We start from the raw sequence: 10,928 nt of genomic DNA, 5'->3' as shown, positions 1-10,928 counted from the left end.
GACAAGGTTGTTAAAGTAGACAGAGAGCCAAGAGTTAGTCATATTTTGGGGGAGGAAATTGACAAAGATGCTACTTGCTTTTTAGATACTGGTGTGAATGCATTCATAGCTGAGTTAATTATCCAAGAAGTTGAGAAGTTGCCTGTTGTGATTGAACATGAAGTTGAGTGTTGTATGGACTCACCAATATTATGGACAATGTTCTTTGATGGGGCCAGTTCCAAAGAAGGTGCAGGGGCAGGGGTAGTTTTTGTTTCTCTTGAGAAAAACACTTTTAGGTACTCCTTTACCCTAAACTTTGCATGCACTAACAATATAGCTGAATATGAAGCCTTGCTATTAGAGTTGAAATTTGCTACCCACCATGGAATCAAAAGGTTGCATGTTATAGGTGATTCTGAATTGGTTGTCTCATAGATAAGGGAAACATATGCTTCTAAGAACAGAAGGTTGAAATAGTATAGAAATGTTGTTTGGGATCAGATTGAATTTTTTGATGCATTTGGTATATCATGGAGAGATAGAACTCAGAATAAGATGGATGACTTATTAGCAAATGTAGTAATTAAACCTCTGGAGATATCATTTGCAGGAATTTCACAGATTGAGGTTCAAAATAGGCCATCAATACCTAACAATATTGAACATTGGCAAGTCTTTGAATATGACAAAGACATTGTGAATTTCTTGCTAAATGAAGATAAATATCATGGTCAAGAGTTGGACTGTAGTGATTTGGTTGAAACCATAGATGGGAAGGAAACAATTTTCGATCAAGAGGTTATACAATTAAAGACTAATAAAGTACCTAAAGGTTTGATGGTTTTGGAGAACATGTTTGATAACCAAGATAGGGTAAGGCTTGGAGCTAAATATTGTAAACCTCAAGAGCTATAAGAGATAAATATGGGTACTAATGAGGCCTCTAAGAAGGTTTATATTGGCCAAAATTTGTTAGCTAAAATTAGAAAGCCTTTGATTGACTTACTGAGAAAATATAGACATGTTTTTGCATGGTCATATGACGATTTAAAGGCTTATAGAGAGGATCTTTTCCAACATGTCATACCATTGAAGGATAATGTAAAACCTTTTAGGCAGAAATAGAGACCAGTTAATCCCACTCTAGCCCCTAAAATGCAAGAGGAATTAATGAAGTTAAGGGATGGGGGAATAATTAAACCTATTAGACATTCCACTTGGGTCTCAAATCTAATACCTATTAGGAAAAATAATGGAGATATCAGACTGTGTGTAGATTTTAGAAACTTGAACATTGCTTCCCTAAAAGATAATTATGGGTTGCCAAACATGGAGGCTATGTTGCAGCAAGTAACTGGGTCTGAACTTATGTCTATGATGGACAGGTTCTCAGGATATAACTAGGTCTTGGTGAAAGAAGAAGAGCAATTTAAGACAACATTTACAACTCCTTGGGGAACTTATGTATATGTGAGAATGCCTTTTGGATAGATTAATGCTGGTGCCACTTTTCAAAGAGCCATGGATGTGGCTTTCCATGAGTACATCAATAAGTTTATGGTTGTATACCAAGATGACCTCACAACTTAAGGAATATATTTATCAAAGCATTGGAATATTTATCAAAGCATTGGAATATGGAGTATCATTAAACCCTAAGAAATGTACATTTGGGGTAACTGAAGGAAAATTATTGGGACATATAGTATCAAAGGATGGAGTAAAGATGGATTCTAAAAGAGTAGCAGCCATTGATAAGGTTCCTAAGCCAAAGAGTGTGAAAGGAATCCAATCTTTCTTTGGGCAAGTTAACTTTCTAAGGAGATTTGTTACAAACTTTGCTGAGATTAGTAGACCTATTTCTAAAATGCTCAAGAAAGGAGCTACTATTAGCTAGGATGGTGAGCCTTCATAGGCATTTCAAGATATTAAAATTGCTATAAAGAATGCTCCAATCCTTAAGACTCTAGATTACACAAAGCCAATGCACATCTTCTCTTTTGCATCTTTCCATACTATAGCTACAGTCTTGTTGCAGAAGAATGAAGAAGGATATGAACAACCCATTGCTTTCTTTAGTAAGTCATTGTAGCCTGCTAAATTAAAATATGAGATAAATGAGAAACAAGCATATGCTTTAGTAAAGGCTGTTAAGGCTTTTAGATGCTACTTGATAGGTGCTATTGTCATTGCATTTGTGCCTAGTGCTACTGTAAAGGACATATTTTCTCAACAAAAAGTGTCAGGGAGAAGATGTAGGTGGATCAAAAAGATCCAAGAATTTAACATTGAAATACATATAACTAAATTGGTAAGAGGTTAAGGTTTAGCTGAACTCATGGCTCAATCTAATCTGGATGCTAATCAGATAAATATAGTAGTTGATGACCTCAGATCTAATTTATGTGACATGGATCATTGTGAGTGGTATGCTAATGTTGTCCATTATCTACAACACATGGAAGCTCCTTCCCATTTGACTGAAAATGAGAAGAGGAGTACTAAGTTACAAGCCATCAGGTATATCATTATCAAGGACAATTTATGGTGGAGAAATTTTGAAGGAGTATTACTAAAATGTGTTGATCAAGAAAAGGCAAAAGAAATCTTGAATGAAATGCATGCTGGAGTCTGTGGAGGACATTATATGGCCAAGACCATTGCACACAAGGTAATGAGAGTTGGATTCTGGTGGCCATCCCTTTTTAAAAATGCTCAAATCATGGTTAGGAAATGTGATGCCTGTCAAAGGTTTGCTGAAAAATTAAAGTTCTCAAGTAATACTCCATTAAAGCCAGTTGAGGTTCAAGCACCATTTCAGCAATGGGGTATGGATTTCATAGATGAGATCTCTCCTAAATCTAGCACTGGCTATTCCTAGATTTCAGTTGCTATTGATTATTTCACAAAGTGGGTAGAAGCAATCCCTGCAAGAAATGCAACTAGTAAAGTTGTCAACAATTTCTTGCTAAATAATATTATTTCCAGATTTGGTTGCCCTCATAAAATTGCAACAGATAATGCAATATGCTTTAGGTCTAAGGAATTCATAAAATTTTGTGACAAATATGGAATTACCAGATCAAAATCCTCCCCATATCATCCATAAGGAAATGGAAAAGTTGAATCCACAAATAAAAGCTTGTTAAAAGTCATTAAGAGGACCTTGGATGATAACAAGAAGGCATGGGATTCCAAGTTGTAGCTAGCAATATGGGTTGATAGGGTGACTGTGAAGAAAGCCATTGGAGTAGCTCCATTTGATATGGTATATGGAATTCGGGAAAGGATGCCTCAGAATAACCTAATGAGCTTGTATAACTTTAGTCAAATGTATGATGAGGATATCACTGATGACATGCAAGAAAGGATGGATGAGCTGGTAGGATTAGCAGAAACCAGGCGAGAAGCATCCCTCAGGAACCAAAAGTTGCAACTGCAAGTCAAGACATTATATGACAAGAGGACAATAAGGAAAAAGTTTGAAGATGGAGATTTAGTCCTCATGTGGAATGCTAGAATTGAGGATAAAGGAAAACATGGTAAGTTTGATCCTGTTTGGTTAGGTCCCTATCTGATTGGAAATACATGGGGAGAAGACTCTTATATTCTCAAAGATTTGTTAGACAACATTCTTGAACTGCCAGTTCATGGACAGTTCTTGAAGAGGTATTTTTCTTTAAAAAAAATACTTGTTTTTCCATGAACAATAGTTTAGGGTTTTTCTGTACATTTGTAAATCCTTTGGTCCTTGTGTAGTTTCCTGTGCATAGTTTTTTGCTTGTGTTTGTTGCTTTCTCAAAGTTGTCAGTTTTTAATGAATCTTTGTTTTGTGGTCTGCTTCTCCCAGAAATTCTGAGCCCTCATTTAAATCCAAAGAATTCAATGTCCCCAGATAGAGCCACTATTGGCCTAGTTTTTCACCATTTCTGTTTTGTGCATTCAACAGTGAAAAACCTTGACTATGTGCCTTGAAATTTTGAAATTATGTTAAGGCCCTAGGTAAAGTTCATCAAAAAACCCTAATTCTTTATCTTGTTTTACCCTAGCTTTTGAAAACCTTTGAAAACACTATTTCAAACTATTTTAGGCAGGACATTTTTACCCTAGGGTTTTACTTGCGCAAGGATGACTTCATTAATTTTTGTCAAAACCTTTTATATCCTTGTTTTTGGTCGTAGTTATTTTGAATATTTTGTTAAAAATATTAACTGCAACACTTTTTTATCAACCATCGATCTTAGTTAGATCGACGGATGGCATATCCCCGCAATATTGAAATGCAAGGTTTTAACTAAAGCGGGAAAGCATCTTTGCACCACGTAGCCCTTGCCCATTATGGAACTTCAGTCTGCTGCAAAATTTATGGTTTGTCAAAGTTGGCTAGAACTTTTTGCAGAATTGTCAGTACCTTTAATGTACGTTCTAAAATTCTTGCGATGTCATTGGTTGGTCTTGTAATGAAGGTATTGTTTTTTGTTCAGTTTTGATGCACCGTTGATCTTGTTGAGATCAAAGGCCAGTGCTTGTCCGCATTAAGAAGATGCATGAGAATTAAACAAAGCGAGGAAGCGCCAATGCGATGCGTGGCACAATGTGACATCATGGGCCCACCTTTTTAGCGGGTAATAATGACATATCTTTTGTGGCAACTGTCAGATGAGTTGGATTAAAGTGAAGTGTCTCATTGGTCATTCCTGTCGACTCAATGTTGTAAGGGTGCAAGATTTCGTGATCGTTGATCTATGTAAGATCCATGGTCAGTGCTTACCCTCTATATGAAGTTGCATGTATTTTAGAGAGTGTGGGAAAGCGCTAATTTGACGTGTGGCAAGGTGGGACCAACTGCGCAGGGTATGTGCTCAATTGTGCCAAGCTGTAAAAGGTTGTTGATGTGTAATGCTAGCTAGACCAGTCAAAAGGGTTGTCTGTCAAAAGGGTTTGAATCCTCACAACTGTAGATCTTTTAAAGATGAGTGGCCAGTGCTTACCCGCAATAAGAAACTGCTCGACTTTTAAATAATGTGGGCAAGCGCCCTTGCGCCACATGGCACAGTGGGACCAAGTTTTGGGAAGACTGCTGAGTAGTGCCATGTTGTAAAACTATAATAATTCAAGCGCGTTCATTGGTCGAATATGACATGTGTGCCTAGTTGGGAGTGATGATGTCATGGGCGTAGAAACTCTAACAATTAATGTAGCAGTCAGACTTATCAAAGCACGATGGTTAAAAGGCATTATTTTATTGGTTGAATTGGGTGATTGGACCATAAAAAACAAGGATTTTGACCCACCATTGATCTTGGTCAGATCGACAAAGGGTGCTTCCCCACATTAAGAACTTGCAAGAATTTTAAGAAAAGTAGGCAATTGCCATGTGGACACATGTCCATGATGATATCAACGCCCCTATCTCAGATTATCAAAAAGGTTTAAGCTATGTTGTCATTGATCTTACAGAGATCGACGGCTGGCACTTGCTCACATCATGAAAATATTCGTTGGTTAAATAAGGTGGGGAAGCGCCAGCCTGGCACGTGGTAGATGTGACGTCATGGACCCACTTTCTCAGAGGATAATATGGGACCTGCTTGCGTGGAATTTTGTTAGAAGGCACTGATTCACATGGAGACTTTCTATTGGTCAATGCAATTGACTGGATGTCATCAAAGCACAATAATTTGTGATCTTCGATTTAACCATGATCAGGGGTTAGCGCTTGCCCACAATTTCAATGTGCAAGAAATTTAAGCAATGTGGGGAAGCACTAACATGACATGTGGAAAAGTGGGACTAGTTGCGACCAAGATGGGTTGATGTGTGCCAGGTTGGAATATTTATTAGGCCAGTTGTATTCCATTATTCACTTGTTGCCATAAAAATGTTTTAGTTGTTGATCTGGAGTAAGATCAATGGTCGGTGCTTGCCTGAAATTGCAAATTACTAGAGATTTAAACAACGTGAGGAAGCGCCTATTTGACACGTAGCAAGATCTTTAAAGCAATAAAGCAATTCTTCTCTTTTGAATTAGGGTCGTCCGATCTATTGAAATCAACGAATGAGATTCAAATTTGACAGAAACATGGAAATAATGGCTAATGGAAGTTAATACTGCTCAGAACTCATTTGTGTGATTTCAATGCCCTGATATAGTTCACGATATCACCATTATTGAATTGCCAAAGTGTAAAAGGTTATCAAAGCACGAAGAACTTTTGGAGCTAGGGCACATAAATTCTGTCAAGTGATCAGCAAATTACAACGAAAATTCTACAAGAAAGAAGCATAATTAGCAGGTAAGTACTCTGCAACTTCTGAAAATCAAGAATTTGGTGTTGTGAAAGTTTAAAATCTTCATAAATGCCTCCACAAAAAGAATTCTCGGGACAAACTGATTACCTTAAGAGGGCTATGCATGATGATTTTCTTGAGCAATTCCCACTATCTGTAAATGAAATAACTAAGGGGAGAGAGCTGATTCCAAAAAACCCTAGGTTAGTTGTAGCAGAAGGATTTTATGACATAGATAGCTGGGTAAGAGATGCCAAGGTTTCTATGGGAGGTCTGGAATTGTTTAAAAAATGGTTTGCTGAGAGAAATCTTGACACCCCTTTGAGCAATGTTTGGGAATTTGATATTGGAAAGTTGGTAGTACTTGGGCTTTTCTTTGACAGTGATCTACTTGCTGATTTGGCCAAGAAGTATGATCATATTATTGGGTTTGTGAAGAATTATGTTGGAGACAATCTTTTAAAGGTTTCTCCAAACTAATTAGTGAAGTTTTCATTCTTAACCCTAATCATACTGTGCATGAGACAATTGACATGGATAACCTTCAGGCAAGGTATGAAGCACACAGAACATACCTGAGGACAATGCCTCTGTAACAACATTTTGCTAGGATTGGTACATTGCCTTTGGTTACAGCCCATACACCAAAACAATTAATGAGGAAATATTTCAATCCTAGGGCTCAGGCATTATATTTCACCTTGTGCAAAATTTTTGGGATGGACAAGGAGGAACATATAAAAGGCTCCATTGTTATTATCATGGCTCAAACATTGCAATTTGGAATGAGTAGTATTCTTGATTTTGCCACTTCTCTTGCATAAGAAATTCATAATGGTTTAGTGGAGATATCACAAGGAACAATAAATAGACCCTTTTGTTGGTATTCATTGCTCATGCATATATGTCTGTTTAAGGGAGTTACTTTTTTCTATAAGGGTATGGAGTTGGAAGTAACAAGGGATGCAAAAAAGAATCCAGTCCAGTTGTGGAGTGTTGACATGACTTTAGAGGCCATAGATGCCAGTTTTGTGAGATTTGATAGATATTTTGCATCTAGGCTTATACTTCTTTTGAGAGGAGATAGCCCTAGAATTCCACAATCACTGCTAGAATTGGTCAGACCCAAGGACCATGCAAAGGGGCTTTTGGTTAGTCATAACTGGGGGGATATAATCCCATATAATGTTTCTATAGTGATTAGAGTATATGGTTTTCTAGGGAAGCCTCATGTGCTACCTTTCCATGTGTCTTTGAAGATAGGGATAACATAATTATTATGGCAGATCGGGACCATAGAGGAAAGAGAAATGACTAAAAAAGGTACCTTTTTCCCGGTAGTCACTATGGCCCATGATTTTGTTTTTGTCAAAAAGGGATGGAGGCATCTCATTTTATTTTTGGATAGATACAACATGCCAGAGTCCCATGCGAGATATATTGACCCAGAAGGATTTTATGATGTTTTAAGAGAAAGAATAAAAGCTTCTCGTATGATACAACAGGTATATTTTCCTGAAGATATTATCAGAAATGTTTTCTCTCTACAAGAGCAGGAATTAAGGAAAGAAAAATGGGTGGTATTTAGTAAGACTTTGGAATTCATTAATGCTTTTGACCCTAACTATGACCCTCTGAAAGATAAGAAATATTGGGGAGCCAAAATGCATGTGTTGATGAACAATTTTGCTGCCATAATGCAAACAATGAATGAAAAAAAGGCTACATTTTCCAAAACCTATCCAGATAGAGTTGCAAAAGTACAGAGAAGAATAAACAACAGAAACATAGTAGCTCTTGGTCAGTACACATTGCAAAAGAGGGTAGGATATGTGATGGTGCAACACATACAACAAGTTCCCCCTCATGGAAGACCAAGACTAGAGAGCCCATCTGCAGCTAGTGCCCCAAAGAGGCAAAAGTTGGAACAAGGATCCTCTTCTTGTGTAGAAGAGTACTCCCCAAGCCAAACCCCAATTCGAATAGATGATGAAGCATCCTTAGGGGAGCAACTGAGACATATTGGTGGAGAAGGGGATGTCATCGTTATCACTACAGATCTGGAAAGTGGAGTACCTCAAGAGCCTCCTATACCCTCCTTGGACCTTACAATTGTTGCTTATCAAGGTAAGGAGATAGACCCAATTATTGCTCAAGCTTTTGAGAAGTTTATCAATGATGAAAATTTTGTTAAATCTAGGGCTTTTACACAATTTTTGTAGAGGAAAAATATAAGAAATTTTGAGAAAACATGTGAGAAAATAAAAGCAGAGCATCCTAGCAAACCGGACTCTATTACTCAGGAAGAGATAAAAGCCAAAAATTTTAGTGACTTTTCCCAATTCACACCTGAGGCTGAGAGGCAATTGGTCAAGGAGTCAGGGGTCTTAATTTTTCTAGAATGGGACATAGCTAATGCTATGATTTTTTATTCAATTAGAAAAGAGAAAGATGTACAATACAAAACAGAGGAAGAAATGCTGCAGGCTCACAGGGGAATCAAATTCAATGATGATCACCAAACCTTAGTAATTTGGTCAATTAAGAAGAGAGACAAAACTAGAATGCAGGAAATCTCTAGTGCAGAGAATACTGGTGCACTTACAGTGTATAGGGTTGGTGAGGTTAGTAGCAAACAAATTTTTGGAATGGCTTTAGAAATAATGAAATTCGGCAATGTGGTGTCTGGACAGGAAGAGGATAAGTTTTTGGAACTTAATGCTAGTAGATTTGAAGAGGTTTTGAAGTCATATGAGGAAAGAGGTAAGCATATACAATCTTTGGAAAACCAAGTATCTCAAATGGAAAAGCAACTTGGGAAAAGAAAGGTGGGAGAATCTAGTAGGCCCTGAATTGTATAACCCCAGCCACCTATTGAACCATTTAAATCAACTCCCATTATTGAGATACTAGACACCCCAGAGAGGCCTCAATTCTACACTACAAAGGAATTTGAAGAAGAAAAGAATAAATTGTATGCACTGCATGTAGAGTTGAACAATCAATATGAAGAAAAAATAAGGTAGGGAATAATGTATTTGATAGATAGAATTGAATGGCTAACAATTTTTGACTAGTTGGCAAGGATTGTAGCAATCAGAGATGAATTAAAGGAAAATGAGGATAGAATAAAACCCATTGTACAGAAGTGGACTAAAAGAAATACTGATATTACTATCATGTACGTATCTGTCATTCAGCTGTCATGTCATCAGATAGAGAAGATTTTTGATTTATTAGATAAGTTAGAGTATTTTGATGACAAACAAGATTCATTTCAGATAAGAGTGACAATTTGTTTCTCCAAATACATACCTGAAAAGTTTGATTTATTTCCTAGTGCTCTAAAAACTATTGATAAAATAAAGGAAAAGGAAGAGTGGAAGAGGGAATTGGATGAAATATTTTGTCAAGGAATGAATAATGTTATAAATGAAATTGGACATTTCATTATGGGCAATGACCAATGAGGAGTTGGTTAAAGTGCAATTATTCTATAGTGCCATTAGAAAAGATTTTGTTGAAATAGAAGCAATTGAAAATTCTTTAATAACTATACAAAGGGAGATCTTAAATTTTGATTGGCTTGATGACACTGTTTACAATGAATGGAAGGAACAATTTTTGTCTACTGAACAGATGGCAGAAGGTGACGAGGCAGAAGAAGATGCAAATGTAATTGTTACCTTAAGAATTGATGACGAAGACAAGGATAATCCCCAAGTTAAAGTAAGCTTGCAGGTAACTGAAGAGGACACATCGCTTTCAAGCTTAATAGCCACTTATTCAGAAGATTCAGAATGATAAGAGAATCAAATCATAGAATTTTTTATTGTTCCAAGAGATGTAACATAAAAAGGGCCTACCAAAAGAATGTAATGATGTACAATTTTTTTTGTTACATACAATTTTGTCCTTTTGTGACAGCAAAATGTAAATATCTTTTGTAAAAGGACACCTATCAATTTTGTACGCCTGAAGCTTGTTGCATCTCACATTATATATGTGAGATTCCAGGGCTAGAGAAGGGTCCAATTTTTAATGCATTTGAGTTTTATACTTAGGATGTTTTCGGTCCAGTCTTGGAGCAAACTTTATAATGTATCTTCTCTGCAAATTTTCTGAGAATACATTAATGCTGGGTGATCCTTGTGTTTCTTTCTAGAGTCATTCTGAGTTTACTACAATTTTATACAATTTTCAAGGAAAATTAATACAATTTGAGCTGTCCCCATATCAATTCTTGTTGAATTTTGTCTCCTTCGCTGTTACCTGGTTATTTTGAGATTGTGTGAGTAAAGCTCGTTCAATTGAATGCAATTCATTTAGGTTGTATGTCAATTCATTACTGCAATTAATTCAATGAATTAAGTAAAGGCTTTGATGAATTTGATGGGATTGCTGTGGTAATAGAAAGGATGCCAGTAAGAATGAATTCTAATAAGAATAGCTGATAATGTCTGTTGTAATGCAACAAATTAGATCTATAAATTGCAGTAGACTTTGAATCCCAATGGAATAGGCACTTATCAAATTAATTCAGTTTGCAGATAGGTATATCATGAATAAGCACCAAATCTAAAATCACAATCAGCTTTATTTTACTTTTCTTGAAGATTTTCAAAGGTGGTCAACACTTGTTTGCATGGAATGTT

The sequence above is a fragment of the Cupressus sempervirens genome, chromosome 9, assembly GCF_028749045.1.
Source record: "Cupressus sempervirens isolate cs-2001-9-10 chromosome 9, ASM2874904v1, whole genome shotgun sequence".
NCBI classification, from domain to species: Eukaryota; Viridiplantae; Streptophyta; class Pinopsida; order Cupressales; family Cupressaceae; genus Cupressus; species Cupressus sempervirens.
The sequence above is the reverse complement of the archived record's forward strand: the minus strand, read 5'-3'. Positions refer to the sequence as shown.